General features: G+C 45.4%; 1 protein-coding gene across 26 annotated transcripts in view; it reads right to left on the bottom strand.

The window, feature by feature from the left end:
- Positions 1–26,550, bottom strand: part of NRCAM (neuronal cell adhesion molecule) — a 276,104-nt gene extending 249,554 nt beyond the window's left edge. For 13 of the 26 annotated variants that reach the window (XM_068276521.1, XM_068276532.1, XM_068276529.1 and 10 more), the window contains exon 1: positions 26,378–26,550. The gene's annotated coding sequence lies outside the window, so the exon portion shown is untranslated. The remainder of the gene's footprint in view (positions 1–26,377) is intronic. The other 13 variants (XM_068276537.1, XM_068276539.1, XM_068276538.1 and 10 more) reach the window with 3 other exon arrangements.
- Positions 26,551–27,985: the final 1,435 nt, after the last annotated feature.

Here is a 27,985-nt window from a genome sequence, read left to right as displayed (position 1 = left end):
GACAGAAAGCCACATATGACAGGCCCCAGTATCAGACAGAACCCCAAGAAAGACTCCCAGTAAAAGACAATACCCAAGTAACAGATCAGACCTCTTCACTCTATACTCCCCCTCGCAGTCACTTTAGCTGGGGTAGGGCAACAACATTCACTTAGCATACATTTACTCTAGATGCTAATGAGTTTGTTGTGAGTTTTTATTACTGATATTACACAATTAATTCTATATTTATTGTGTTAAACTCATCCTAATCCCTTCTGTCACACTAACTTCTATGTCTACCTGGAAAACCTAACACTACTCCAGCTACACCTAACACTACCCTTCCAACTCCTGACAGACCCAACACTCTCCTACTACGTCTCCTATTAATGCTACACCCACATTAACATCACTGCCGCTGATAACCTTCTTACCCATACACCCCTAACCTTCCTAGCTCTACACCTAACACTACCCTGCCTTCTCCTACTTCCTTTCTGATGTAAGATGTCCCATCGTAGATCGTATTACCATTTTCCCAATCCAAACATAATACAGACTAATCTATTGACGAGTGCCCTGAATCTAAGCACCCCCGCACACCATAGTAGATTATAGTAGTGCTGAGGACGCTGCCTACTTCCTGCACCAAAAGTGAATGCTTTACTCTTATGATACTCCTCAGCCAAGAAAGCATTCATGGTCACACTGTTTTCATAGTGGAGCACAGTTGCACCCCAGTAATCTGATGCCCATGACACAAGTAAAGCTGTGTCATACCTTAGATACATCTCTGGAGGTACGCCACTCATGGAACTACAGTAGTGCTGGCCAAGGTTTTTCTGGCTTGAACAATTGCTGACAGGTACAACACTGACATTGGGGGACACCTGTACACAGGGGCGTAGCAATAGGCCCTGCAGCGCCTGCGCCCGCGGGGGGCACCGCCCCCCCCCCCCCCCCTGGGGCCCGCTCGGGGCCGTTTTTTGGGGGCTGGAGGGGTGGCAGCATGAGGGGAAAGCCTTGCCCACAGTCGGCGGGGAGAGGGGAAGTTCCCCCCTCTCACTCACCTCGGGGCTCTCCCCTCTGCGCTCCCCTCCAGCTAGTTACCGTCTGTGGGCAGCGGGCAGCAGCGGAAGTGACGTCAGCCGCTAGAGCGAGAAGGCGGCGATGGAACGCAAGGAAGAAGGTATGTATCCCGCCGCCGCTGCTGCCCGGCCCGCTGCCCACAGACGGTAACTAGCTGGAGGGGGGCGCAGAGGGGAGAGCCCCGAGGTGAGTGAGAGGGGGGAACTTCCCTTTTCTGGTGTCTGCTGCCCACATTGCGATTTTCTGGTGTCTGCTGCCCACATTACGATTTTCAGGTGTCTGCTGCCCACATTGCGATTTTCAGGTGTCTGCTGCCCACATTGCGATTTTCTGGTGTCTGCTGCCCACATTACGATTTTCAGGTGTCTGCTGCCCACATTGCGATTTTCAGGTGTCTGCTGCCCACATTGTGATTTTCTGGTGTCTGCTGCCCACATTACGATTTTCAGGTGTCTGCTGCCCACATTGCGATTTTCTGGTCACTGCTGCCCACATTGCGATTTTCTGGTGTCTGCTGCCCACATTACGATTTTCAGGTGTCTGCTGCCCACATTGCGATTTTCAGGTGTCTGCTGCCCACATTGCGATTTTCTGGTGCCTGCTGCCCACATTACGATTTTCAGGTGTCTGCTGCCCACATTACGATTTTCAGGTGTCTGCTGCCCACATTGCGATTTTCAGGTGTCTGCTGCCCACATTGCGATTTTCAGGTGTCTGCTGCCCACATTGCGATTTTCTGGTGTCTGCTGCCCACATTACGATTTTCTGGTGTCTGCTGCCCACATTGCGATTTTCAGGTGTCTGCTGCCCACATTACGATTTTCTGGTCACTGCTGCCCACATTGCGATTTTCAGGTGTCTGCTGCCCACATTACGATTTTCAGGTGTCTGCTGCCCACATTACGATTTTCAGGTGTCTGCTGCCCACATTACGATTTTCAGGTGTCTGCTGCCCACATTACGATTTTCAGGTGTCTGCTGCCCACATTACGATTTTCAGGTGTCTGCTGCCCACATTGCGATTTTCTGGTCACTGCTGCCCACATTGCGATTTTCTGGTGTCTGCTGCCCACATTACGATTTTCAGGTGTCTGCTGCCCACATTGCGATTTTCAGGTGTCTGCTGCCCACATTGCGATTTTCTGGTGCCTGCTGCCCACATTACGATTTTCAGGTGTCTGCTGCCCACATTACGATTTTCAGGTGTCTGCTGCCCACATTGCGATTTTCAGGTGTCTGCTGCCCACATTGCGATTTTCAGGTGTCTGCTGCCCACATTGCGATTTTCTGGTGTCTGCTGCCCACATTACGATTTTCTGGTGTCTGCTGCCCACATTGCGATTTTCAGGTGTCTGCTGCCCACATTACGATTTTCTGGTCACTGCTGCCCACATTGCGATTTTCAGGTGTCTGCTGCCCATATTACGATTTTCAGGTGTCTGCTGCCCACATTACGATTTTCAGGTGTCTGCTGCCCACATTACGATTTTCAGGTGTCTGCTGCCCACATTACGATTTTCAGGTGTCTGCTGCCCACATTGTGATTTTCAGGTGTCTGCTGCTGCCCACATTGCGATTTTCAGGTGTCTGCTGCTGCCCACATTGCGATTTTCAGGTGTCTGCTGCCCACATTGCGATTTTCTGGTGTCTGCTGCCCACATTACGATTTTCTGGTCACTGCTGCCCACATTGCGATTTTCTGGTGACTGCTGCCCACATTAGGATTTTCTGGTGTCTGCTGCCCACATTACGATTTTCTGGTCACTGCTGCCCACATTGCGATTTTCTGGTGTCTGCTGCCTACATTACGATTTTCTGGTGTCTGCTGCCCACATTGCGATTTTCTGGTGACTGCTGCCCACATTGCGATTTTCTGGTGACTGCTGGCCACATTAGGATTTTCTGGTGTCTGCTGCCCACATTGCGATTTTCTGGTGACTGCTGCCCACATTGCGATTTTCTGGTGACTGCTGCCCACATTGCGATTTTCTGGTGACTGCTGCCCACATTGCGATTTTCTGGTGACTGCTGCCCACATTACGATCTTCTGGTGACTGCTGCCCACATTGCGATTTTCTGGTGAGTGCTGCCCACATTGCGATTTTCTGGTGACTGCTGCCCTCATTAGAATTTTCTGGTGACTGCTGCCCACATTAGGATTTTCTGGTGACTGCTGCCCACATTACGATATTCTGGTGACTGCTGCCCACATTAGGATTTTCTGGCCCACATTACGATTTTCTGGTGACTGCTGCCCACATTGCGATTTTCTGGTGAACTCTGCCCACATTACAATTTTCTGGCCCACATTACGATTTTCTGGTGAACACTGCCCACGTTACGATTGTCTGGTGAATGCTGTCCACGTTACGATTTTCTGGTGAATGCTGCCCACATTACGATTTTCTGGCCCACATTACGATTTTCTGGTTAACACTGCCCACGTTATGATTGTCTGGTGAATGCTGTCCACGTTACAATTTTCTGGTGACTGCTGCTCACGTTACGATTTTCTGGTGACTGGTGCCCACATTACGATTTTCTGGTGAACTCTGCCCACATTACGATTTTCTGGCCCACATTACGATATTCTGGTGAACACAGTGACCACATTACGATTGTCTGGTGAATGCTGTCCATGTTACAATTTTATGGTGACTGGTGCCCACGTTACAATTTTCTGGTGACTGCTGCCCACGTTACAATTTTCTGGTGACTGGTGCCCACATTACGATTTTCTGGTGAACTCTGCCCACATTATGATTTTCTGGCCCACATTACGATTTTCTGGTGAACTCTGCCCACATTACGATTTTCTGGCCCACATTACGATTGTCTGGTAAAATGCTGCCCACTTTACAATTAATTTACAGTGAAACGATGCCCTATTACGATTATTTGGCACCTATGGGGGGGCCCCCATCCAAATATTCGCAGGGGGGCCCAGTGATTTCTAGTTACGCCCCTGCCTGTACACCACCAAAAGTAATAATGAAGAATAATTTTGGGTGATTAAAGTTCTTAAGTATGTATGACCCTTACCTACCAAACCTTTGCTAGTACTAAGCATCAAACCCTTACATGTTGCTAGGGAGTATGGCACACCTGCAATGTAGATGCTGTGATGTGTAATGGCAGCATCCCATTAAGAGTAGACATTTTTAGCAGTGGGTTACTAGTAACAAGCTGCTAGCAAACAGCTAGCCATTTCCTCCTGTCACTGTAGAACAATGAGGTGGACTATAAGCACGCAGTTTCCCAGCACAGATCACTAGTGAACAGTGATCTGGAGCTTGTTATATTTTAATGGGAGCCCTTAATCTCACCTTCATGAAAGCCATTCCCTTCAGCTTCTGGAGTGACACAACAGCAGCACTCGCCAACATTTCACCCAGCTCATCTATGCAAATATCTGATCACACAGAAACAGTAGATGTGATAGGTAAATCAGTGGGCTATCAATTATTAACCCAACTGCAGGGCTAATTGATCTTGGCTAGCATGCTTGATTTGCCTGCCACAGCTTTTGCTCTATGTGAGAGGATAAGTTACGTCCTGTTGGTTCTTACAGTGTGATGAATGACTTCAATGACCAATGGAGGCTAACAGAGACATTCACGCGCTCCCATCATGACAGCTCTGCATTAATTGCTTTGCAATTAAGATACTCTCTGATAATACATTTTTTCATACAGCCCAGATTTACAATAGTCCTGTTTCAATAGAAAATTCTACTTAAAACTTTATTTTGTAACCCTCTCCTCTATTCTATAGATATACATAAGTACATGTAATTGTGAGCTAAAGAAAAGGCCATGAACAAGTCTATAAAATTAGAGATGCCAAGCAAAGGTGCATACACATGCTCAATGATTGCACACAACAGTTGTGCACTGACCATTAGGGCAACAAGTAGGAGCAAGAGCTATAGCCCAGCATTATATACTGTTCAAGGGAGAGGGGAGGAGGGATGACAGGTGGCGCAGGAGCTAACAGCTTCCATCAGTAAAAGAACAAAGTGTTCACAATCCCAAATAACTTGGCCAAAGCCTGTCTAGATTATGTATGATGCTCCAGTGTTCTTATCTAGTGCTTGATAATTAAACAGAATCTGTACTCTAAAATTCTTACAATAAAAAGCATACCATTCTATTCCTTATGTTCTCCTGGGCCACTCTGTTCTGTTTCTGCCACTCCCTGCTGCAATCCTGGTTTGTAATTAACAGTTTTAGGCAGTGTTTACAAACAAAAGACTGGCTTCCAGAGTATCATAGGCTGAGAACTAGCTTACTGTGTGACTCATGCAGAGCTTGGAGGGGGTGTGTAAAGCTTCTGCCAATGACAAGCAGCGCTGCACATTCCACACATCCCGACAGACACGACAGAGGAAAGGAGATAATATTTATTACAGAGACAGTGCAAGTAGGAAAGGCTGCAGTATGCCAGAGCACATTAGAACAGGCACAGGAACTTATAGGACAGAAGAAATAAGGCTCAAAATTTTGTTACAGAGTCTCTTTAAAGCGGATAGGTAGATCTTTTTCCAGGCCATTTTGTACAGCCCTTCTTACCCAACAATAAAAACATACCTCTCCCTCCAAAAATACCTTCACATTCAGTTGTAACCAAAGTCCCTCATATGTGTGCTTCCCCCTGTGTTCTGATGTCTTCTGGTCCAGTATTCCTTCCACAGTGTTTCTGTGAATGAGCATGGTGCATGCTGCCAACCACCCTTCATTGTTCCCTATGGGAGGTATGGCTACTCAACCCCCCATAGAGAACAATGGGGGCAGTGGGAGGAAGGTGTTGCTATGAACATAATATGCATATTACCTGACTGACTGACCTAACAAAATGTAAATATTTGTATTAGCCAATAAGCCCATTACATTAAGGGGAGCTAGGTTGTAGCCTCCCCTTTTTTTAAGTTGTTTTTCTTTCCCTGCGGTGCTGCAGATACAGTATGGTCAGTTCCACCTATTGCACATTGCCATTGACCATAAGCAGGCACAATAAACTATCCCAACAAGCCTCAGGATGGAAAGCATGCTACACTGCACTGCAACAATGCTGTACAAATGTACATAATGATTCATTGGCTTCTGCATGTTGATGTCTCTTATACCTACTACATAATATGTTGGCTATGACCTAGATGATACATGGAACATTGATACAAGTGGATTGAGAGGCAGTGCATAATACATGGATCAGTATGGATAAGTACTAATGCCACAGTACTCCAGAAGATTACATGAGCATTCTATTCTTCATTTCCACTATAACACATAAATTGTGAGCCGTGGAAGTCAAATCGCATACACTCACTGTTCTACTCTAGTTCAAAATGTGATTACATAAATTGAGCCAAAAAACATTATTTCTTTTAAAGATAAAGCCTGCCTTGAGGGACAAGTACAAAATCGCAGTAAAGCTCACCTCTTCCTACTGATAACCTGAAAGTTACATAATTAAGAATACAATTGGTCTCAGGCTCAGATCACAAATCTGCAAGTTGCCATTTTAACCATGCTGTCCTATAGGCTCATGCAAATGTAACTATTATATTGCATGTATGTTGTGGTGTTAAGTTTACTGCAGAAATATCAGACGCAATACAATTTTCCCAGACAAAAACTGTTTTGTCTTTCATCCAATGCATGGCACCCATTAATTCTGGAATGGCAGTGGACCCCACAATGGCACCTGGAACAGTACAGCGAACGCATGCAATACCAATACAATACATCTCCGCTTGGGTCCAGCATAGCATGAACTGAGCCTAAAGCATCTGTATTTTAGTCTGAATGCATTAAGTGGAACTTTAGCCAAAATCAGAGAATCTTTACTTTAAAGAGGCGCTGTCAAACAGATGACTGAACCAAGAGAAGGTAGTTGCTAATAACAACAACTAGTTGATAGTACTACTGACTAGTCGCTGCAACTAGTTGCTGTCCCTGGTGAATACATTAAACAATAATATTTTTATTTCCCTGGGGAATCAAATCGCTGTAACCTGTGTTATGCAGTCTCAAAGGCTCGGGAAAAGAGGTGGGTTTTAAGTGTACTTAAGACTTGTCTCAACTACTAGTTTCTGTAATACTTTCTAGAAACTCAATCATCCATAAAACTTGGCTCTGAGGCTTCATGCACACTGTATACATTTTCATAATGCTGTGCATTTTTATACGTTATCCTGAATGAGAGCGCATCCTGTGCATTTTAATGACACTATTCACACTAAGTGCAATTAGAATGGGGCAATAGCAATGTTTGCGGGCACTAAGTTATCCAGCAATCCTGATCTCGATGTTTAATGCTGGGAATACAAAATGAGTTTTTTTTTGGGTCGATTTTCCGTCCGATCGATTTTCAATTCAATTTTCCGCCGAATCTCTTATCTTTTCTTATCTATTTCCATTCACTTCTATGAGAAATCGATCAGTAAAATAAGATCGGACATGTCAAAAATTATCTATTGAAACATCTACCTGTCGAAAAAACGTATGGTGTACTCCCTGCATTAAAAAGGTGTTTGCTGGTAAGTAGCTGTTTGCAAGCCTCGCCTTCCTCTTATCAAAATACAGTAGGGTCTCTTTTATCCGGCACAGGTGCAGATTTGCCAAATTTGTGAAATTCCGGTTGCTTGAGAATTCAGGTGGACATCCATGTAACACTAAACCCCCACAGAGCCTTCTCTCCCACTAATGCAAAGCAGCATGCAGTGGGAAACCACATACCAGAGCTCCTGTCCTCTCTACTTCTTACAGCTGATGGCTGTTCTGCTGAATGGGAAGCCCACAGAAGATGCAGCAGAACAGCCAGCAGCTGTATGAAGTGCACTGCTCTGCATTAGTGTGAGAGAGAGAGAGACTGATCCATGGTCCCTGTAAGTTTCGGTTAGTTGAGAGTCCCAGTTGCACTGAGTTCCGGTTTCCCAGGACTTTACTATATAGGCAGGATTCTACTGCATGAGGTGTTTATTGTGCAGCAGTAGGAAGTGTATCTGATCTAGTAATATTTTAACTTTGAACAGAGTGAAAGAGGGTAAAAACATTTAAGGGTTTTTATTGACATCTGTGTTCTAACTGAAGAGAATTTATTTCATTTCCTGTTACTAGGACCACTATGGAGATTTAAAGGGAACCTAGGGTGGGGATTTAAACTAAATAAAAAATGTTACCTGATCCGTAGGGCTGTGCGGATCAGGTAGTAACAATCCTTGTCGCTCTCATGGCCTGCAGTCTTCTCATTTCGGGCGCTGGAAGAGCTGCTCTGTGTGTCTCAGGTGCGGCACAGGAAGCAGCGTGGAGAGGCAGAGCTGACCATTCAGGATCAGAATCAGATTTATTTCGCCAAGTACAACGGGGGTTGTACCCAGAATTATTTTTGGCTCATACAGGGTCGGAGATGGTACAACACATACATGCAATCCAACACATACAATCAGGTACAGTATACACAGTAAACATCTACCTATATATACATAATGCACATAACCATAGTGAAAAGGACGCGTGGAGAAGTCTGGAGTGCTGTGTGAGGGGAGCAGCCTGCCAACTATCGACGGCGCTCGCTCGCTCCACAGCAGTTCCAGATGCCCCGCAGTGTGTCCTGAAAAAGAGTGGATAGAGAAAGAGAGAAGGGATAGCTAAAGAGAGACTGAGGAAGAAGGAGAAGTGGCAAAAGCAAGAGGAGGGAGACAGAGGCAGAGGCCTTTTAGGGCTGCAGATTGAGAAACACCCCTAGTACCGACAATCAGTCCAACAGTCCATCCCTGTGGTCCGGTTCCCCGATGTAGGAAGGTGGGCAACTGGTCTTCAGAGCTGGGTGGTGGAGCAGGCTGGCACGGTCCTCAACAGTGGGTGAGGTAGACACCGGGTGACCGAGCAGGCTGGGGGCTGCGGTTGGTGGAGACCCTCTCTTCGAGCTCAGCTGAGGATCTCTGTCATGTGGGAGGCCCAACAGGAAGCGGCGGTGGTAGGGCCTTTTGTGCACATGAAATGTCCCCTATGCCCTGGTCTGGCGTCCTGGACTCCTAGGCAGCGGCCCACGTGGTGGAGGGGGGATCCTGCAGCCTTGTCATTCCCTGGCTGCGGAGGATGGGTGCTCCTGCAGTAGGCCTGAAAGATAAATCGAATTTAAATCGAAATCGCGATCACCAAGATCACAATTTCAGAATCGTCAAAGCGGCGAATATATCGCGATCACGTCATTTCCACAAGAGGAAGCTTGAAGAACTTGCAACTTGGGGAACAGAGGAGGCACAGAGAGAGACAGCGTGGGCACAGAGAGAGACACAGGAGACACAGAGGGTGCACAGAGAGAAACAGAGTGGGCACAGAGACACAAAGGAGGCAAGAGAGAGACCCAGAGAAGGCATGAAGAGGCAAAGGGGGCACAATGAGAGACGGGGACAGAGGGGGAACAGACAGGCACAAAGGGGGGGGGGGGGCAAAGCTTGATTTGAAGGAAATCGTGAATCAAATCGAAATCGTAATTTTGGACAGAAATCGCTCAATTCAATTTTTTCCTAAAATCGTTCAGGCCTATCCTGCAGTGCTGGTGGCGTCCTGGGTAGCGGGGGTACAGTAGTCCATACGACCCGCACCATGTGGACACTGAGCTCTGGGACAGCAGCTCTCCAGAGAGCCTGCTTAGGTGTGGGGTCTCTGGGGCCTCCTGTAGTTGCGGTGGCTGGAGGAGCTAGCTCGGGGCAGCAGTCGGGCCACAATCGGGGATCAGACGCTGGTCCAGGCCACGGCAGCAGCGGTGGAGAGCTGCTAGTGTGGTCCTGCCTGACACTGAGTGCCAGAGCGGCTGCAGGGGGCAGCATCCTGTGAGGCTGGAGCAGCAGCTCGGTCCTTCCGAGAGCCGAAATGGATGGCGTCAGGGCCAGCGTGGTGGAGTACAGATCAGGGCACGTGGGTGGCCGCCCGATCAGCTGGCATGCCGCCGCCGTCATGCGATGATGATCAAGCGCTGCGGAGAAGCTCTTCTGTGTCCCGACATGTGCTGATGATCGAGCGCTGCGGAGAAGCTCTTCTGTGTCCCTAATTCCCCCCTGGTAGGCTAGGGGGGACCTGGGTGGTATCGCAGATGGTCGATGGTCCGGGGGCACCGGCAGCAGATCAGCAGAGCACAGTACTGCCTCTGCCTCTCCATGCCTGCACGTGGGCCCCCGAACAGCTGATCCTATCGCCGTCCATCGTATCTCGCGATCCGTGGCTAGTGCAGAGCCGGACCAGCAGTGCCCATGTCCCCCGCCTCCTACCTCAGCAAGAGGTGAGTGGAGGAGAGATTTTCATTTAAAAGAGCAAAAAAGGCCGGAGCCCTGTGGCCGAGGCGTCCGAGTCCGGCGCCATCAGTGTTCGTGTGCTGGGGAAGACCTACAGGAATGCCCCCTGTTGGCGTTTAGATGCCTCTGTGTCCCATCTGCCCCCGCCCCCCCCCCCCCCCCATACTCTTTAAAGGAGAGCAATAACCATAATAACATGATAAATTGCTTGTTTTTTTTTGTTTTTATTTTTTACAATATTCATGTTTGCACACTGTAAAATCTTTTCTGTCCCTGATTTACATTCTGAGATTAACCACAGACGGCAACATCATTAGCACTGGCAAGGGATCTCTGCAGAATGTTCCTTTACTGACAGTTCTAAAGCCAGTACAAAAACGTAGCTGGTCTCCCAGAATGCTTTGGGAGGAAAATTCTGCATGATAAACAACCTAGGATAAGACTCGGGGAGAGTGGGGCTACATGCCAATATACAGCAATATAAAGCTATAGGTTTAGAGTGACAAAAAGGAAGGGATAGTGTAGTAGGTTAGGCTGCAGTAGATCAAACAAGGAAATATACATTGCTGTTCCTCTAAGGCAACCACTTTAATGGCAGGTGTGGAGATTATACCCGACCTTACTCGGGCTAAGAAGTCACTCTCTGTAGAGCATGAAGAACAACAATAACAATAACAATAATATTTATATAGCGCTTTTCTCCCTGTGGACTCAAAGCGCTGTGACCCTGCATTATGCAGTCTCAAAGGCTAGGGAAAAGAGGTGAGTTTTTAGCCTTTTTTTAAAACTGTCCAAAGAAGGAGCCTCTCGTACTGATTGTGGAAGCGAGTTCCATAGAGTAGGGGCTGCATAGGAAAAGGCCCGAGCACCAAATGTTAACCACTTGAGGACCTAGGGCTTTCTACCCCTTAAGGACCGGCCACTTTTTTTCCATTCAGACCACTGCAGCTTTCACGGTTTATTGCTCGCTCATACAACCTACCACCTAAATGAATTTTGGCTCCTTTTCTTGTCACTAATAAAGCTTTCTTTTGGTGCTATTTGATTGCTCCTGCGATTTTTACTTTTTATTATATTCATCAAAAAAGACATGAATTTTGGCAAAAAAATGATTTTTTTTTAACTTTCTGTGCTGACATTTTTCAAATAAAGTAAAATTTCTGTATACATGCAGCGCGAAAAATGTGGACAAACATGTTTTTGATAAAAAAAAAAAACCCATTCAGTGTATATTTATTGGTTTGGGTAAAAGTTATAGCGTTTACAAACTATGGTGCAAAAAGTGAATTTTCCCATTTTCAAGCATCTCTGACTTTTCTGACCCCCTGTCATGTTTCATGAGGGGCTAGAATTCCAGGATAGTATAAATACCCCCCAAATGACCCCATTTTGGAAAGAAGACATCCCAAAGTATTCACTGAGAGGCATAGTGAGTTCATAGAAGATATTATTTTTTGTCACAAGTAAGCGGAAAATGACACTTTGTGAGAAAAAAAAAAAAAAAAAAAAGTTTCCATTTCTTCTAACTTGCGACATAAAAAAATGAAATCTGCCACGGACTCACCATGCCCCTCTCTGAATACCTTGAAGGGTCTACTTTCCAAAATGGGGTCATTTGTGGGGTGTGTTTACTGTCCTGACATTTTGGGGGGTGCTAAATTGTAAGCACCCCTGTAAAGCCTAAAGGTGCTCATTGGACTTTGGACCCCTTAGCGCAGTTAGGCTGCAAAAAAGTGCCACACATGTGGTATTGCCGTACTCAGGAGAAGTAGTATAATGTGTTTTGGGGTGTATTTTTACACATACCCATGCTGGGTGGGAGAAATATCTCTGTAAATGACAATTTGTTAATTTTTTTTACACACAATTGTCCATTTACAGAGATCTTTCTCCCACTCAGCATGGGTATGTGTAAAAATACACCACAAAACACATTATACTACTTCTCCTGAGTACGGCGATACCACATGTGTGGCACTTTTTTGCACCCTAACTGCGCTAAAGGGTCCAAAGTCCAATGAGTACCTTTAGGATTTCACAGGTCATTTTGAGAAATTTCGTTTCAAGACTACTCCTCACGGTTTAGGGCCCCTAAAATGCCAGGGCAGTATAGGAACCCCACAAATGACCCTATTTTAGAAAGAAGACACCCCAAGGTATTCCATTAGGAGTATGGTGAGTTCATAGAAGATTTTATTTTTTGTCAAAAGTTAGCGGAAAATGACACTTTGTGAAAAAACACAATTAAAATCAATTTCCGCTAACTTGTGACAAAAAATAAAATCTTCTATGAACTCGCCATACTACTAACGGAATACCTTGGGGTGTCTTCTTTCTAAAATGGGGTCATTTGTGGGGTTCCTATACTGCCCTGGCATTTTAGGGGCCCTAAACCGTGAGGAGTAGTCTTGAAACGAAATTTCTCAAAAATGACCCGTGAAATCCTAAAGGTACTCATTGGACTTTGGGCCCTTTAGCGCAGTTAGGGTGCAAAAAAGTGCCACACATGTGGTATCGCCATACTCGGGAGAAGTAGTACAATGTGTTTTGGGGTGTATTTTTACACATACCCATGCTGGGTGGGAGAAATACCTCTGTAAATGGACAATTGTGTGTAAAAAAAATCAAAAGATTGTCATTTACAGAGGTATTTCTCCCACCCAGCATGGGTATGTGTAAAAATACACCCCAAAACACATTATACTACTTCTCCCGAGTACGGCGATACCACATGTGTGGCACTTTTGTGCACCCTAACTGCACTAAGGGGCCCAAAGTCCAATGAGTACCTTTAGGATTTCACAGGTCATTTTTGTTTCAAGACTACTCCTCGCGGTTTAGGGCCCCTAAAATGCCAGGGCAGTATAGGAACCCCACTAATGACCCCATTTTAGAAGGAAGACACCCCAAGGTATTCCGTTAGGAGTATGGTGAGTTCATAGAAGTTTTTATTTTTTTGTCACAAGTTAGCGGAAATTGATTTTAATAGTTTTTTTTCACAAAGTGTCATTTTCCGCTAACTTGTGACAAAAAATAAAATCTTCTATGAACTCACCATACTCCGTACGGAATACCTTTGGGTGTCTTCTTTCTAGAATGGGGTCATTTGTGGGGTTCCTATACTGCCCTGGCATTTTAGGGGCCCTAAACCGTGAGGAGTAGTCTTGAAACCAAATGTCGCAAAATGACCTGTGAAATCCTAAAGGTACTCATTGGACTTTGGGACCCTTAGCGTACTTAGGGTGTAAAAAAGTGCCACACATGTGGTACCGCCGTACTCAGGAGAAGTAGTATAATGCGTTTTGGGGTGTATTTTTACACATACCCATGCTAAGTGGGAGAAATATCTCTGTAAATGACAATTGTTTGATTTTTTTTACACACAATTGTCCATTTACATAGAAATTTCTCCCACCCAGCATGGGTATGTGTAAAAATACACCCCAAAACACATTATACTACTTTTCCTGAGTACGGCGGTACCACATGTGTGACACTTTTTTGCAGCCTAGGTGCGCTAAGGGGCCCAACGTCCTATTCACAGGTCATTTTGAGGCATTTGTTTTCTAGACTACTCCTCGCGGTTTAGGGCCCCTAAAATGCCAGGGCAGTATAGGAACCCCACAAGTGACCCCATTTTAGAAAGAAGACACCCCAAGGTATTCTGTTAGGTGTATGACGAGTTCATAGAAGATTTTATTTTTTTGTCAAAAGTTAGCGGAAAGTGACACTTTGTGGAAAAAAAACAATAAAAATCAATTTCCGCTAACTTTTGACAAAAAATAAAATCTTCTATGAACTCGTCATACACCTAACAGAATACCTTGGGGTGTCTTTTTTTCTAAAATGGGGACACTTGTGAGGTTCCTATACCGCCCTGGCATTTTACGGGCCCAAAACCGTGAGTAGTCTGGAAACCAAATGTCTCAAAATGACTGTTCAGGGGTATAAGCATCTGCAAATTTTGATGACAGGTGGTCTATGAGGGGGCGAATTTTGTGGAACCGGTCATAAGCAGGGTGGCCTTTTAGATGACAGGTTGTATTGGGCCTGATCTGATGGATAGGAGTGCTAGGGGGGTGACAGGAGGTGATTGATGGGTGTCTCAGGGGGTGGTTAGAGGGGAAAATAGATGCAATCAATGCACTGGGGATGTGATCGGAAGGGGGTCTGAGGGGGATCTGAGGGTTTGGCCGAGTGATCAGGAGCCCACACGGGGCAAATTAGGGCCTGATCTGATGGGTAGGTGTGCTAGGGGGTGACAGGAGGTGATTGATGGGTGTCTCAAGGTGTGATTAGAGGGGGGAATAGATGCAAGCAATGCACTGGCGAGGTGATCAGGGCTGGGGTCTGAGGGCATTCTGAGGGTGTGGGCGGGTGATTGAGTGCCCTAGGGGCAGATAGGGGTCTAATCTGATAGGTAGCAGTGACAGGGGGTGATTGATGGGTAATTAGTGGGTGTTTAGGGTAGAGAACAGATGTAAACACTGCACTTGGGAGGTGATCGGACGTCGGATCTGCGAGCGATCTATTGGTGTGGGTGGGTGATCAGATTGCCCGCAAGGGGCAGGTTAGGGGCTGATTGATGGGTGGCAGTGACAGCGGGTGATTGATGGGTGGCAGTGACAGGGGGTGATTGATGGGTGGCAGTGACAGGGGGTGATTGATGGGTGATTGATAGGTGATTGACAGGTGATTGACAGGTAATCAGTGGGTTATTACAGGGGAGAACAGATGTAAATATTGCACTGGCGAATTGATAAGGGGGGGTCTGAGGGTAATCTGAGCGTGTAGGCGGGTGATTGGGTGCCCGCAAGGGGCAGATTAGGGTCTGATCTGATGGGTAACAGTGACAGGTGGTGATAGGGGGTGATTGATGGGTGATTGATGGGTAATTAGTGGGTGTATAGAGGAGAGTAAACGCTGCGCTTGGGTGGTGATCTGATGTCGGATCTGCGGGCGATCTATTGGTGTGGGTGGGTAATCAGATTGCCCGCAAGGGGCAGGTTAGGGGCTGATTGTTGGGTGGCAGTGACAGGGGGTGACAGGGGGTGATTGATGGGTGATAGGTGATTGGCAGGTGATCAGTGGGTTATTACAGGGAAGGATAGATGTAAATAATGCCCTGGCGAATTGATAAGGGGGGGGTCTGAGGGTAATCTGAGCGTGTAGGCGGGTGATTGGGTGCCCGCAAGGGGCAGATTAGGGTCTGATCTGATAGGTAACAGTGATAGGGGGTGATTGATGGGTGATTGATGGGTAATTAGTGGGTGTTTAGAGAAGATTACAGATGTAAACAATACATTTGGGAGGTAATCTGACGGCGGGTTTGCGGGCGATCTAATGGTGTGGGTGGGTGATCAGATTGCCCGCAAGGGGCAGGTTAGGGGCTGATTGATGGGTGGCAGTGACAGGGGGTGATTGATGGGTGATAGGTGATTGACAGGTGATCAGTGGGTTATTACAGGGAAGAACAGATGTAATGAATGCACTGGTGAATTGATAAGGGGGGGTCTGAGGGCAATCTGAGCGTGTGGGCGGGTGATTGGGTGCCCGCAAGGGGCAGATTAGGGTCTGATCTGATAGGTAAAAGTGACAGGTGGTGATAGGGGGTGATTGATGGGTAATTAGTGTGTGTTTAGAGGAGAGAATAGATGTAAACAATGGATTTGGGAGGTGATCTGATGTCGGATCTGCGGGCGATCTATTGGTGTGGGGGGGTGATCAGATTGCCCGCAAGGGGCAGGTTAGGGGCTGATTGATGGGTGGCAGTGACAGGGGGTGATTGATGGGTGATTGACGGGTGATTGACAGGTGATTGACAGGTGATCAGGGGGGATAGATGCATACAGTGCATGGGGGGGGGGGGGGTCTGGGGAGAATCTGGGGGGTGGGGGGGGTGATCAGGAGGGAGCAGGGGGCAGGGGGGGGGGGGTATAAAAAAAAAATAGCGTTGACAGATAGTGACAGGGAGTGATTGATGGGTGATTAGGGGGGTGATTGGGTGCAAACAGGGGTCTGGGGGGTGGGCAGGGGGGGGGTCTGATTGGTGCTGTGGGCGATCTGGGGCGGGGGGGGGAGAAAATCAGTGTGCTTGGTGCAGACTAGGGTGGCTGCAGCCTGCCCTGGTGGTCCCTCGGACACTGGGACCACCAGGGCAGGAGGCAGCCTGTATAATACACTTTGTAAACATTACAAAGTGTATTATACACTTTGTATGCGGCGATCGTCGGGTTAACATCCCGCCGGCGCTTCCGTATGGCCGGCGGGATGTTGCGGCGAGTGAGCGGCGACAGGCGGAGGCGGAGGATCGCGTCACGGATGACGCGATCGCGTCACGGATGACGCGATCGCTCCGCCCATGCCCAAACAAGGACCGCCGCCATTTGTCAATACGGCGGTCCTTGCGGCGTCTGCTTCCCGGCCGCCATTTGTCTATACGGCGGTCGGGAAGTAGTTAAGTGTATCCTGGAAATAACCAGCTTCATCTTGTTGGCAGAGCGGAGGGTGCATGGAGGGGCATACCACCAACACCTCTGTTTTGTCAGAGTTCAGCCTCAGCCAGCTGGTGTTCATCCAATTTTGTGAAACCACTAGACACGCATTTATGGATGCTGATGGGTCTTGGGTGCCAGGCTTGAAGGACAGATACAGTTGTGTGTCATCTGCATAACAATGGTATCCTAGGCCATAGTTCTGGATTATTTTGCCCAGTGGGAGCATGTAGACTGCAAAGAGTAATGGTGATAGTACAGAACCCTGTGGAACTCCATAGGCAAGTGGCACTGGATTAGAGTAGTGTGTGCCCAGACATACTTGCTGTGTCCTGCCAGATAGAAAGGTCTGAAACCAGCTAAGAACAGTACCCCTTAGGCCACAGTAATTCTTCAGTCGCTGGATTAGTATTTCATGATCCACAGTATCAAATGCTGCAGACAAGTCAAGAAGAATCAGAATTGAGCAATCACCCTTGTCCCTTGCAGTAAGTAGATCATTCATTACTCGGACTAATGCCGTTTCAGTGCTGTGCCTTTTCCTGAATCCTGACTGAAAAGTATCAAAGATGTTATCTGTAAGCCTGGCTTCTAGCTGGTTGGCGACTGCTTTCTCGATAACTTTTGATAGGAATGGTAAGTTCGCCACAGGTCTGTAGTTGGTTACAGATTTAGGATCTAAGGGGATAACACCCCTCCACCAAGTGTGGACAAACTTTCAATGGTTAAAGGAATACTATCAATACCCAAGTGTTCTAAAATTACAATGTACAAATAATGTCTAAGTAGCTGTGTAAACATTTTCCTACTTTTCATGTTAAATATCAGAGGCAAAAGCTGTAATTTATTGAGGGTAGGATTTAGCTATATTGGGACAAATCAATTGCAGAAGGTGTGTCTGCTTCAATGCACAGCCAGAGTTGCATATCAGACTACAGAAATCAAATATCAAACATATCAAACTCTGAAAAGCAAAAACAGTATGAAAAGCTGTGACAATTAGTTACATTTCCTCTGCTCTCTTCAGACACTTCTGTCAGAAACACAGGATCTGCAGCTGTTGGGAGCTCTCTCTCTCTGTCACACACAGAGTTACACATAGAGTTAACTGATCAAGTGTGAGGGGAATTTCCCCTCTCCTCATGGCTCAGTCTGCCGTCAGTTTTGGCGTCAGTAAAGTTTGAAAGCATTTTGATAACAGTAAACAAAGAGGTTGCTACTAAAATGTATACACCAGTACTTTCCAAACAATTCCTTTGTCAATTGAAAAAAATATGTGAATCGATAGTATTCCTTTATTCAAAACAGAGGCGGTCGCTAGAATAAAATACACTAAAAACAGTTTTAAAATGGGAGGTAGTGGTGGACTTACCTCCCCACTGAAAACTCAAATAATCTGAAAAGAAAAATGGATATTGTACTCTACAAGATATTGTAACATGTTTTGCAGGTATCTCACCTGCTTCTCTAGGCAGTAACAGGAATACTTGGTAAAACTCGGAAGTAACGTGCCTATTTCAGGCAATTTGAATCTTCAGTGGGGAGGTAAGACCACCACTACCTCTCATTTTTAGACTGTTTTAAGAGTATTGTATTCTACCTGGTGTTTCTGTTTCTATTAACCATTGCAAGCTATAGGAAGCTGCTGAAAACATGATATTTAATGTAAAAGTGGGTATCCTGAATAATTTTCTGCATTCTACTATACGTCGTTACAGTTCCTCTTTAATATAAAACTGGTCCCCAGTAGTCCCCAGGACAGGGAATGAGGGGCTGCAACAAAAAACAATTCAGGGATTCTAATGCTCACCCATACAAAAATGTTTTATTTGTTACTGGCTGTGAATCTTGGAGAGACTTCCCACTTCCTGCCTAGTGATGGAAGTTTTAACAGATGGGGACACAAATCAGCAATAAAAATCCAAAACAGGGTCTAATTTCTCTCCAAACTGTCCAAAACCAAAATGAAATGTAACAGCAGCAGAGGCCATAACAACTTTCATCCTATAAACATTCTGGCACGTAATTGCACAAATAAACAAAATAAGAACATGTTATGAAATGTTCTAATACTTTCTACAAACAAAACTGCATATTGTTCTATTTAGTGATGATGTTAGAGAATCAACAAATAATGTGAGCAGGAGGTGCTGCTGTCGCAGGTCTTGCTGGTGATAATCTGACAAGGCTGCAGCCCACCATTGCTTTATAGACCACAGATTTAGAACCACTGTCTTCATGGATCCTCAACACTTTTTATGAGCCACATGTCACACAGATCAACTTATGCTACCAAGCAGAGGTCCTTAGTTATGACACGCCAGTGGCATAAGCAGTCTCTGCAATCTCCGTGTGTGTGTTGGTGGGGGGGGGGGGGGGGGGGGTTAGCAGCAAGGAGGAAGGTCTATACTTCTACCTTCCTTTTCCTCCTCTACCAGGCCCGTGCTCCCCTTACTGTGTCCAAACCACAAATCAGCATGGTGATAGTGACTGTGGTGTGGTGGCTTGCCTCTTCCACCACCAGTCTTCTCCGGCGCTCCCACCGCAGCCACTAAGTGTCCCTGTCCTCTCTGGTATCTGCTTTCCTCTCTGTCTTCCACATGTCACATGCATTGTGCAGAGAAACTCAAACCAAGAGGAGGCAGAGACCAGAGAGGACAACTAATGGAGCACTGGAGCAACCCAGCGGCTGAAGCGGTAAGTCCTGGCCATTACTGTCGCGGTGCTGTTCTGTGGGTCTGACACAGCTAGAGGAGCACAGTAAGGGGACCGGATGGAGGAAGTCCAGAACCATCCTCATCACTGGGCCCCTACTCCCCCTTGGTCCTGACTGTAGGAAGGGGGTTCCCTAAAAATTTTGCAGGGGGGCCCTGTGATACATAATTACGCCCCTGGCACACACATTTATGATGTTATGTGCTCTCTACAAAACTAACAACTTAAGGATCATACGTACTTAAAGAGATTAAACTCCACTAAGGTGGCTGCTAAAACCCCCCTTGGGAGAGAATCTGGTGTGTGTACAGCGGTACTGATACTTTGGCGAGGGATCCGGCATGCCAGATAATCTAAATCAAGCGCAGCTTGACACCATTGCTATCAACCTTGCTCCACCCCCTCCATCATGAATTGCATATCGTCCCTCAACCATCCTCCGTAGGGACAGAACCCGTTGTTAGCCTGAAGGCTAGTCACATGTCTGCACAGTCTTCTAATGGCTAGTAAAAATAAATAAATAACTAAAAATTGGGCACAGATGCTAAAATAATGGCTAATATTGCTTGCTAAACTGACAGCAGTTAGAGAAAAACTGAAGCGAGATGGAAATGGAGGCTGCAATACTTATTTCATTTTAAGTAATACCAGCTGCCTGGCTATCCTGTTGATGCACTGCCTGTAATGCTTTTAGCCATAGACCCCGAACAAGCATGCAGCAGATCAGGTGTTTCTGACATTATTGTCAGATCTGACAAGATTAGCTACATGCTTGTTTCTTGTGTTATTCAGACACTGCTGCAACAGATCAGCAGGGCTGCCAGGCAACTGGTATTGTTTAAAACGAAATAAATATAACAATCTCCATATTCTTCTTACTACAGTTGGTATTTAAAGAAAAGTCTTTTCATGTTACTAATATTTCTTTAAAAATCCGTTTACTGCTGATGCTGTGAACAAACACAGTCATTTTAATAAAACGTTAAAGAGAAACCGTGACCAAGAATTGAACTTCATACCAATCAGTAGTTTATACCCCCTTTTACATGAGAAATCTATTACCATCTGATAAATGTCAGAATGTAAATCAGGGAGAGGAAAGATTTTACAATGGGCAAACACTGACTAAATCATTTATACATAATTATTGTAAATATGAAGCACTTTTTTATTACATCATTTTCACTGGAGTTCTTCTTTAACACGCAGAACAAGGTATGCACAGGGAATGTATTATATTGTTGCTGGGACATATATTAGTGATTCTGCAATGGTACATGCAGCAATAAAAGCCTTAGAAAGCTATAATATGAAGTATTTGCATATGTCTAATGTTGCTCTCTAAGATTTATATCATTCCCCATATCCTCTGCCTGCACTGTAAGCAGTGGGCTTTCCATTCCATTTTGTTCTATTTGTTGTTTGTTGGCTGCTCTCACTTTCCAAGAACTAGAAAAAGCTACCACACTTATTTCTCATTGACTCAAATTTCAGGAAATAGCTGGTATTCACACCTCCACCAACCCACTTAACTATAAGTCCACCAATGCAGAGACTGCAGTATGGTCAGGTGACTGGCATGGCTACAGTCTCTGCGGTCATGTTCATTGCCAATAAGGGTAGATACAGTAGGCCTTGACAGAGCACCACACAGGTTGTTCTTTGAAATATGTCCTGAACAGATGGTAAAGCTGCACAGTATGAAGTCTTACCCTTTAGCTTTGCCTTAGTACTATTTAAAAATGTATAACACAGGTTCATATTAAGGTCTGACTACTACACAATTATGAGATTCCAGATGTAAAATTTTTAGTACCTCTTGCAGAATACAGAAGATAAAATGATAGCTGCTGTGAGCAAGAAAAACACATTTTCTTTCTTCCAGTGCTCATGACTCTTTCTAGTTACAATATAACATGTTACAGGCTAACATCACCATATGACATTTTCATGTACACAATGAACCTCAAGCAAATAAGATGATTTATTAAAAGTGAAGTAAAAGAATCTTGAGCGCAATTGGAGCTGCTGTCATACTAACCAATCAGGTTTCATCTTGTATCCCCTAAGAAAATGAAAAAGAGTGTGATGATTTCCTCAGGGAAGTACATTTTCTTTCTACCCAGATGTTCAACTCTGTCCCCCACACTAACTGTGAATTAAAAATACAGAACAGTTGATGTGGTGGAATGGTTTCTCACAGAGAGAACATGGATTACACAAAGTATGGGTGGTCCACATGTTTTAAAATGGACAGGAAAATGGATTCAATGTAATGGCATGGAACCAGGCACACACTTCAGTTCCTTTTAATCCGCTCCATTGATGGAATGGAAAGTCCCGACCTGCAGTCCGGACCTATAACGCAGGGGACACACTGGCCTTTCAGTTTTCTGTGCACGTTTTCCTGCATGCATTCTCTGCACACCATGTTTGTTTGTATGCAGAAAAACGTGTGTGTATTTTCACAGCAGCTGATTACTGCCCAAATGTCTTTTGTTTCATCATTCATGTGGAAACATCAAAGATACCACAAAGGGATGTCACTTTTGTCCTCTAGCTTGGTCACCTCCTCTCACTCTCGCATCCAGGACTTGCCATATGAACGTGTACCAATTTTGGCAATATCTTAAACCACACATTAACTATGTATGTATTTGTACTTATATTGCTGGATGTCATGAATGTACAGTGTCCTGAACTTCTAATCTATGTTTACCAATATTTGTATTTTGTGGTTTGTCTTCTTAAAACAGAATGTATTTGCGACAATTCAGATTTAAGTGGGTAACTGTGGTTAACTACAGTGCATTGTGGGTAACCACAGTTACCCACTTAAATCTGAATTATCGCGAATACCTTCTGTTTTAAGAAGGCAAACCACACTGTACACTGCTTTTTAGTAGGCGGGCTTTTCGGTCTCTTTTGGTCCTCTATGCTTTCCTGGTGACTTTGCCATGATGCACATTGAAGATTCTGAGGCCACATGGAAAAAAGATTTTATGGTCAAATGAGACCAAGATAGAACTATTTGTCCTAAACACCAAACAGTAAATATACCTGGCAGAAAGCCAATACAGCTCTGAGCTCACCATTGAAAGAATACCAGACCTTTGTTAAAGCATGGAAGTGGTAGTAGCCTGTTGTAGGGGTGTTTCTCTGCAGCTTAGACTGTGAAACTTGTTAAGATAGAAGGAAAAATAGATGAGGGGGAAAATACTGTCTAATTCTTGAGGAAAACCTGCTACCCTCTGCCAGAAAGTTGTCAATGGGAAAAAGGTTTACCTTCTGACATGCAATGACCTGAAACATACAACATCATGGAGGACACAGTGGCTAAAGGATAAAATGGGGTGAGTGTCCTTGTGTGGGCTAGTCAGAGTAGAGACCTAGACACTATGGCCTCAATTCACTAAGCTTTTCTCCTGTCTTTAATAACTCTTCTAGAAATGTCACCATGGTGATAAGGCATGTAGTATTCAGGAAACATTTTACCTCAGGCAAACCTAAAGTTAACTCTTCTGTCTTTAAGCTAACTCTTCAATTCTTAAAATAACTCCACAGATAAAGACAGGATGTTTATTAACTGTGTGTGAAAATAACTACAGAGGAGGTCAATTAACTACAGAGGAGGTAACTTAAGGAATGAAGAGATAAGATAACTCTCTCACGTGTGGAGGTAAGTTTTCTCTTGCCTTATTATCTCCAGCATGATCTTAGTGAATTGAGGCCAATGAAAACCCATGGAACAACTTGCAGATTGCAGTCCAGCATGCACCATTCAAATACACTAAGCTTGTCCAATACTATAAAGAAAAGTGGGCAAATACTGCATAGCCTAGCTGTGCACATTTGGTAGTGAATTATCTCAACAGTTTCAAGGTTAGAATAAAAGCAAATGGTGGTTCCACACAGTACTAGCATAGCACAAAAAGCATACACAGCAAGGGAAGAGGAGAACAATAACTTCCAGTGTATAGCATCCCTCCTACCACACAGTAACTCTCTAAATAACAGCCCCACCTACTGTTTCCACCCCACCCTCAATCTACATGATACGATTCTATTTGTACGATTCGATTACGATTCTATTTACGATCCGATTAAATCCAACATGTCCGATAGGGATTAGATTCGATTCAATTTGATTTGCCATTGCAACAATGGCAAATCGAATTGAATCGAATCGAATCCCGATCGGACAGGTCGGATTTAATCGAATCGTAAATCGAATCATAATCGAATCGTACAAAGAATCGTATCGTGTAGATGGGGCTTTATTAGATTGTAAGCCTCTGGCAGGGTCCTCCACTCCCTAGTGTAATCTACAGGATCATGTGCTCCTGTCCTATGACAGCCTGTACTTGTATTACTGGGCCTACCTAACCAGCCCATATTGCATGATCATGTATTTTGTACAATTTGCATGTATAACTTTGTTCTATGTGTATAATATAACCCTATGTCTGTCATCCTTGTATCATTGTATATATTTATTGTCCAGTGCTGCGTAATATGTTGGCGCTTTATAAATACAATAAATAATAATAATAATAATCCCATGAAAGTTCTCTAAAGTGTCTTACTGCAACAAAGTCTATGCTAATAAGTGTTTAGAACAACACTGATTAATTCAGTAGGGCAATTTATCAGCACAGGTGTAAAGAAAACTGCAACAAAAGTGAAGCAGCTCTGCAGATCAACCAAACTGTTCTAAATAAAAAATTCTGATTGGTTGTTGGGAGCAAATGTTCTGATTCCTACCAGTTCTCTTTGCACTTGTCTTGATAAATCAGCCACAATGACTAAAACTGGATACCAATAGGCTACTATTACAAAATATTTAATGTAGGCCAGAACAGTAAAAATGATTGTGAGTCTATTTTTGATGCAGTAGTTACATAGACCTATTTAACCGTAAAAGACAGATTAATCTGATGGGTCTGCTCTTCCAACTGTCAGTTTCCCTGAAGAGAAGACACAAAAAGGGTGCACTCTGCTACAGACGTCAGAACATTGCGCTGTCAGTCTTATCATAGGCAAAGGATCACTGTCTGGCAATGGGATATGCCATTATGCTGATAGTGTGTCTGACACAACTATATCTTCAGCAATCTGCTGCAAAAGTCACTTTGTCAACTGCACTCCAGACTCTCAGTAAAACCAATTATTCTAGCATGGCTATGTCATAGTTGCATCACATGATTCAAAACAGAAATACCAAAACCACGTTTTTGGAGCAAAAAATAAAAACGACAGGCCTCTGACGTGAGGTAACGCCTAGCGCTCATGTACCATTTGACAGCAGTCAAACTCATAAAAGCAGATTAATAATTGTTCTGGGTTATGCCACACTCTTTTACTGCTACAACATGCACACAATTATTTATATTTATGAATTGGTGCCATGGATACAGTATGACATTTATAATTCACCAACATTGAATCCAGCAGTCATTAATATGGAAACTATGCTTCACAACACAGAGCAGCACCACATTACCCTTAGGCAGTTAATGATAACCTTTGTAAAGCCATAAACAAAAGGGCAAACATAAGCAGGCTGTGCAACTGATATCTGAACCGGTTTTGGCATTTACTGAAAGCCAATGTTTTTTCAAATGTATTAGCAAAATGGCTATGCTTATGCAATAACAACCCCATCTAGAATCTCATCAACTGTTTAACACGTACTGTACCTAGCATGATAGCATCACATTGTATGCGGTACCAAACTGCCTATACAGCATTCTCATCAGCAGGGCAACTTCTGGTTTAAACAAACAGTGGTGGGTGCACTACCTAGCTATTAAGTGCTTTCAGCACTAGGAATTTCTAAGCATACTGTACTGGAGATGACACAGTGCTTGAACAGTGCTGTACCTATGTATGTTCAGCGGACTGAGCGCCAGCCAACCGCCAAAGCGGCTGTCCACTGCAGAGTAGCCACACCACATGTCAAATTCTGACAAACAGCAGTTATGAATGCTATATGGTTGCCTTAAATAGCAATAGAATGGTGGTGGACCCTGGCAGATTGGCGATTAGCGGTTGGTATGCCCCAGTTCAACCGTCCATGGGAAGTAGCCCTAGCTGATGGGCTCACCCAAAGCATCAGTTTACCCTGTGATTCTGTGGAATGAGTCAGTTCTTGAGTATCTATTTTTGCAGCCCATTTAATAATTCAGAGAGAATGTGAGGCTGCAGCACCTGCCATGGGCCCTGAGCATGCAGAAGTAACCAGCATAATCCTAGGGAAGGCATACATGATAGGATGCCCCACCATTAGATAACAGTCTGAGACAGTATTGAATGCTGGCTACTAGTAGACCGTTTTAATGCCAGTCAATATTCCCCTTAGGAAACCACTCTCATCCATTGTGGGAAAAAAAAGGGCAAACAGCTCCCTGATCGATTACTGAGAATAGATGTACCCAGCCTCCCATGGGCAGGCAGATCATGGCATAGCTATTGCTGAACTTCCTAGCAGAGGGACCCGGGGCATTTTATAATGTGTGACTGATGGCCACCCATCTACATTGCAGAGGAGAGATCATTAAACTTCCCCAGCAGCCTGCTCATGGTGGGTGTCACAGAGGAGACAGGCTTTGGACGTGACTGTAGCACTATCTCAGCGCTTATCCACAGCAAGCAAAGGAATAAACCGATTACTGCAAAATGCATCTGTTGCCTTGCAGCAGATCAGTCCCGAGGGGGAAGATTCCTAGTGCTCCTAACAGCTCAACTCCCCACCCACCTTACACACAAGTGCTGACTGCACGGAGGCGCCCCATCTTACCTCCGCCAGTGCCTCCTCTCCTGCAGATGCTTCAGCGCCAATGCCTGCTGCTGCTGCTGCTGCTGCTGCTGGGATGGATGCAGGCTGTCCTCCGGAGCGCACACACACAGCCGCTTCTGCAGCCTCTGCTCAGACCAGCATCATCCCAGGCGCGTCCCCGACCCCGGGCTCCCTCCAGCAAGCTGGGGCGCGCGCAGGATCGCCTGAGCTCGTCCCCGGGTTACACGGGCGCGCGCCTGCCCACCTGTTCGCGAAGGGCTGAGGCTCGGGCACGGCCGGGGATAACTAGCGGCAAAGCGGGCGCGCGCGCCGTGTCACTATTCCCTCTGCAGGTGCTTTCTCTATAATACGTCATAGCAGCTCCGCTCTCATTCACAGAACACAGCGCAGGGCAGTCACCCCAAACTTCAGCAACAGCTACAGAGCAGACGTAAAGCCTTCTCTTGTCCCATTCAGTACTTGGGGATGCGGGTTGTGTGGCTGGTGATGTCTGGCCATCAAAATGTAAGGAGATGGGCTGACAATGTTCCTATCAGAAGTGCAGACAGGCAGAGAAAGCCTGTGGTAGAAGTGCATACACTTTTCTGTTCTTATCGTTTAATTGCTGCTCTAGAGAATCTTTATTCGGCCTCTTGCACACTGCAAGCAAATCAGATTCAGATTCAGATTTTTAATCTGTTTTTACATCCGATTCCGATTCAGATTTTTAATCTTAACTGCATGCTGCGTTTTTTGATCCGTTTTTCTGTTGAATGTATTCAAGGAAAATCGGAAACGGAATCGGAATCGGAATCGGAAACGGAATCGGAATCGGAAAACGGATTTGCAGTGTGCAGGGAGCCTTCCCCTGCTTTCCAAATGGCTGTCAGTCACTAGATGTTTCCTCAAGGTTAGGAGCACACTAGGCGGAATTCTTAGCGTTGCGGAAAACGCATGCGTTTTTGCCCATTATGGAAGTCTATAGGTCACCGAAAAAAACGCATCTGCATTAGGGCCGGTTTCCACTCGCCGCAGCGCACGGCTGAGGGCGCGATTCCACTTCAGTGGCGCGTGTCTACGAGACGTGAGCCGGCTCTTCTGGGTCTACGGGAAAGCAGACGAATCCCATCAGCCGTGCCATGCACGGCTATGGGATCTGCAGCCTCCCGCGACGATTTGGATGGAAATGCTGGCCGAATTGCTAGCGGTAGCGATTCGGCCGGCGTTACCATTGCACCCTATGGCAGAGTTTTCCCGCACTATTCGCCTGTGGCTGCGGGGAAACTCTGCGGATTCGCGGCGGTTTCCGCTCAAGTGGAAACGCGCCCCAAGAGACACGCAGCGGTACTTCCTACGCAGACAAATCCCAGAAACCATGCCATGCATGGCTATGGGATTTGCTGCTGCCCGCAAAGAAAAATGTTGCAATGCCACCCGAATCACTAAGGCCAAATCTGCATACAAACACACAGTGTGCAGAATAAAGAGACATTTGCTGAAAACTGAAAGACTAGTGTGACCCCTGCCTCATGCATTTTTGATGCATTTTTTTAAACAATAAGAAAAAGGGAAACAATTGAAATAATGCGAATGCACCAAAAACACACAAAAATGCACCCCAAAATGCGG

This window comes from Hyperolius riggenbachi, chromosome 3 (genome assembly GCF_040937935.1).
Source record: "Hyperolius riggenbachi isolate aHypRig1 chromosome 3, aHypRig1.pri, whole genome shotgun sequence".
Taxonomy (NCBI): domain Eukaryota; kingdom Metazoa; phylum Chordata; class Amphibia; order Anura; family Hyperoliidae; genus Hyperolius; species Hyperolius riggenbachi.
Note: the sequence above shows the minus strand (reverse complement) of the source record. Positions and strands in the feature narration are given on the sequence as shown.